This window comes from Suricata suricatta, chromosome X (genome assembly GCF_006229205.1).
Source record: "Suricata suricatta isolate VVHF042 chromosome X, meerkat_22Aug2017_6uvM2_HiC, whole genome shotgun sequence".
In the NCBI taxonomy this organism is placed as follows: domain Eukaryota; kingdom Metazoa; phylum Chordata; class Mammalia; order Carnivora; family Herpestidae; genus Suricata; species Suricata suricatta.
Window position 1 is genome coordinate 18414707 of NC_043717.1, and position 4692 is coordinate 18419398.

At 42.3% G+C, this 4692-nt stretch overlaps 1 pseudogene; it reads right to left on the reverse strand.

Annotated features, from left to right (window-relative positions):
- Positions 1-3745, reverse strand: part of LOC115283347 — a 13252-nt pseudogene extending 9507 nt beyond the window's left edge.
- Positions 3746-4692: the final 947 nt, after the last annotated feature.

A 4692-nucleotide genomic window follows, 5' to 3' on the forward strand; every position in this document is an offset into this window, starting at 1 on the left:
AGCTGTACGCAGTGTTATTCGGGGTCACAGGAGTTCCACAGCCCATCACACTCTACCCACAAGTGCTCAGGAGTGTAGGATAATGACTGTGACAACATATATGACCAAGATTCTCAGGAACTTGGGCATACTGAAGCTACTAGAAGGCCAATGAGCTGTTATAGATGCTGCATCTGATACAGCCCCATCTGGAGGGTGACTGGACCCATTTTCCAGTACCTCTTAGACTCCACTAATGCCTGGTTTACTTCTTTCATGGATGCACCATTTTCACTTAAAAATGGATGCTTCTTGGGTAATACTTACATTGTTTGGGCTCTCACTTGCAATTGCATTGCAAGAATTCACATCGCAACAACTTGCTCAGTTACTCTCTGTGTCCACCCACATACACTAAGGAGACAGCACTGGCCTCTCGAATGGCATCCTTCAGGTGGCAGCTTGAAGAAAACACCAGGAACAAACTCCACAAAGTGCCACTGTCTGGGGGCCAGCTCGTTTTGTAAAACTTATAGTCTGTATTGAAATCAGTTACTGCCACTTATTCAAAAAACACTTTGCACAGGTAACTTTGCCATGTGGAAAAGTGGTCTGTATAGTTGGTTAGAGACTTTCCCAGGCATGGTGGTGGCCAACATGGATGCCTTTTAAATAATCTCATGCAGTGTGGTGCCAAGAAATATCAAGTATAAAGTGCATACAGCACCGAACAAGATTATCATACACGGTGCCACATTTCATTTCTAGATATATTAAGGACATCACTCTCACCTAAAAGAGATCAGGAATTATCTGGATATCAGCACATTTGTTTTGTTGAAGTGGTGTGTGTGTGGGTGGGTGGGTGTGTGTGTGTGTGTGTGAAAATCATTGGCAATTTTTATGTTATCTTGGGAAAAACAATAAACATGGATTATAATGCAAGCCCAGGGAAGGTACACTGATCCCATGGATACAGAGACATCTGAAGAAAGCATCAGCATGTCCACCACAGTGAGAGCTGCCTCCAGTCTAAGAATGAACTCTTTTATTACTATGATATATAGGCGTTCAGGTTCAAAGAGGACTAAGAAAAGAAACACACAAAAAAAGGACTACTCTCCCATTCAGTTATGACACAGCAGAGTGAGGCATCCAACACTAATGCCTTTTCCCAGACCTCACAGGGGGGCGGTAGGGTGTTATAATCTAAGCACTTTCTCTCCATTACTTCCTTGCTCATTATAGTCATCCTTTCACCCATGTGCTCCCTCCCTCTGATGTCCCGGTACCCTACACTACTTTAATGGTATCTACTAGGTGGCATAATGTCCTCTAGTTCCATCCAAGTTGTTGCAAATGGCAAGATTTCATTCTTTTTCATTCCTGAGTAGTATTGTATTATATATATAAACCACACCTTCTTTATCCATTCATCAGTTGATGGACATTTGGGCTCTTGCCACAATTTGGCTATTGATAGCACTGCTATAAACTTTGGGGTGCATGTACCCCTTTGAATTAGCATTTTTGTATCCTTTGGATAAATACCTAGTAGTGCAATTGCTGGGTCATTGGGTAGTTCTATTTTTAATTTTTTGAGGAACCTCCACTGGCTGCACCAGTTTGTATTCCCTCCAACAGTGCAATAGATTCCCCTTTCTCTGCCTCCTCACCAACATTTGTTGTTTCCTGAATTGTTAATGTTAGCTATTCTGACAGATATGAAGTGGTATCTCATTGTGGTTTTGATTTGTATTTCCCTGACGATGAGTGATGTTGAGCATCTTTTCATGTGTCTGTTAGCCATCTAGATGCCTCCTTTGAAGAAGTGTCTATTCGTGTCTTCAGCCCATTTCTTCACTGGATTATTTGTTGTTGTTTTTTGGGTGTTGAGTTAGGTAAATTCTTAATAGCTTTTGGATACTAACACTTTATTCAATACATCATTTGCAAATATCTTCTCCCATTCTGTCAGTTGCCTTTTAGTTTTGTTGATTGTTTCTTCTGCTGTGCAGAAGCTTTTTATCTTGATGGGGTCCCAATAGTTCATTTTTGCTTTTATTTCCCTTGCCTGCACAGACATATCAAGTAAGAAGTTGCTGTGGCCGAGGTCAAAGAGCTTGCTGCCTTTTTTCTCCTCTAGGATTTTGATGGTTTTCTGTCTCACATTTAGGTCTTCCACCCATTTTGAATGCATTTTTGTTTATAGTGTAAGAAAGTGGTCCAGTTTCATTCTTCTGCATGTTGCTGTCCAATTCTCCCAGCACCATTTGCTAAAGAGGCTGTCTTTTTTATGGTGGATACTCTTTCCTGCTTTGTCAAAGATTAGTTGGCCATATATCTGTGGGTCCATTTCTTGGTTCTCTGTTCTATTCTACTGATCTATGTATCTGTTTTTGCCTTGATGATTACAGCTTTGTAATACAGGTTAAAGTCCTGAACTGTGATGCCTCCAGCTTTGATTTTTGTTTTCAACATGACTTTGGCTATTTGGGGTCTTTATTGGTTCCATACAAATTTTAGGATTGTTTGTCCTACCTCTGAGGGAAATGCTGGTGTTATTTTGATAGGGATTGCATTGAATGTATAGATTGCTTTGGGTAGTATCGACATTTTAACAATATTTGTTCTTCCAAACCATGAGCATGGCTGGAGCAGCCTGGTGGGATCATGGCTGCATATTTGCTCCACTATCATTGTTTTAATAGTAGCATTTCTCCCACTGGAATATCCCTTACAGTCAATAAAGAATTACCTGGACTTAACAAAATGCTTCCCACAATACACTCAGAAGTATCATTTACAACATTTTGTATGTATAATGGCTGAATGGGCCCAGCCATAAAATCACATCAGTCTTTATTCCAAAGTAAGAATAACAAGGACATTGACTTTGCATGCTCATAGATGTAAAAAACAAATATTGTTATAATGTCTATACTACTCAAAGTAATCTACACATTTAATGCAATCTCTCTCAAAATACCAAGAGCATTCTTCACAGAGCTAGAACCAACAATCCTAAAATTTGTATGGAACCACAGAAGACCCCCAAATAGCCAAAGTAACCTTGAAAAAACAGGAAGCAAAGCTGAAGGCATCACAGCAGCATTTTTTAAAATGTTTTTTAATGTTTATTTATTTTTGAGAGAGAGAAACAGAGACAGAGTATGAGTGGGGCAGGGGCAAAGAGAGAAGGAGACACAGCATCCAAAGCAGGCTCCAGGCTCTGCGCTATCAGCACAGAGCCCAATGTGGGGCTTGAACCCGTGAACCATGAAATCATGACCTGACCTGAAGTTAGATGACTAACCGACTGAGCCACCCAAGTGCCCCTTAAAGGAACATTCTTGAGAAACAAGCTATTCTGGGAGGTGTTGCTGTGATGACCCAAGAGACATCTGGTCTCCGCTCTGAAGAGTTTCTGGCCACCTCTGCCCGCTGTGAGTTTGGGAACCGAATTTCTCCTCTCGCGATTTCTTAACAACAAATCTCCCACTGTTTTACCCATTTAAAATGTCACGTTTGCCCACAGAGCTCCCTTCAATTCCGTGACACTGGCCAGCTAGAACCCGACAAGTGTGGCTCCAATGCAAGCCCTTTGTCCCAAGGGCCCCCCCCCCTCTTCTGCCCAAGGCTGACCTGTGCTCTTGTCCAGGAAATCCACGGACTCCTCACTGGTGCTGAGGTGGCTCGACATGGCCTTCTTCTCGGCGTCCTGCTCCATGTTGAGGCCCGTGTGCACAGAAGAGTTTGTGCTCATGGGGGAGTGCGGTATGTCGGACAAGGAGATCCGGCAGCCTGCGCCCCCACTCAGTATGGCTTGCTCATCAGGATCTTGGGGGGTGCCGTCATGTCGAAGTTGAGCTTGACCTTCTCCAGCTTGTCGATCTTGGTGGCACCGGCGCCGGGACTGCTGGGATTGAGCAGCATTTGGTACTGGCTGTTGGAGGTGTAGGGTGTCCTGAAGGGAGAGCAGTTTAAAACCCCGAACTTCTGGCGGATGTTCTCCACTTACACCTCCATCTCTTGCATTGCACTGTTGAAGATGCTTTTCGTCTTTTTCACAGAAAAAGGAATTTCTTTAGACATAAGGTAGCAATTATTTATTGGAACCCAGGCCCTGTCATGTTGTCCAAAGAAACGAGCATCAACCTGCCCGTCTTTATCCCTCAGAGCTTTTGCAGGCCAGAATTCAAGGTATATTACAAAGCTGTAGTGATCAAGACAGTATGCTACTGGCACAGAAATAGACACAAAGATCAATGGAACAAAACAGAAAACCCAAAAATAAGCCCACAACTATGAGTCAGTTAACATTTGGCAAAGCAGGACAGAATATCCAATGAGAAACAGAATGTCTCTTCAACAAATGGTATTGGGAAAAGTGGATAGCAACCTGCGAAAGAATGAAACTGGACCACTTGACTACACCATACACAAAAGTAAATTCAAAAGGGATGAATGACCTAAAGGTGAGACCTCAAACCATAAAAATCCTAGAAAGAACACAGGCAGCAATGTCTTTGACATCGGCCATAGCAACTTCTCCCTAGATATGTCTCCTTAGGCAAGGGAAACAAAGCAAAAATAAATTATTAGGACTGTATCAAAATAACAAGCTTCTGCACAGCAAAGGAAATAATCAACGAAACTCAAAGGCAACCTTTGGAGTGAGAAAATATATTTGCAAATGACGTATCTGATCAA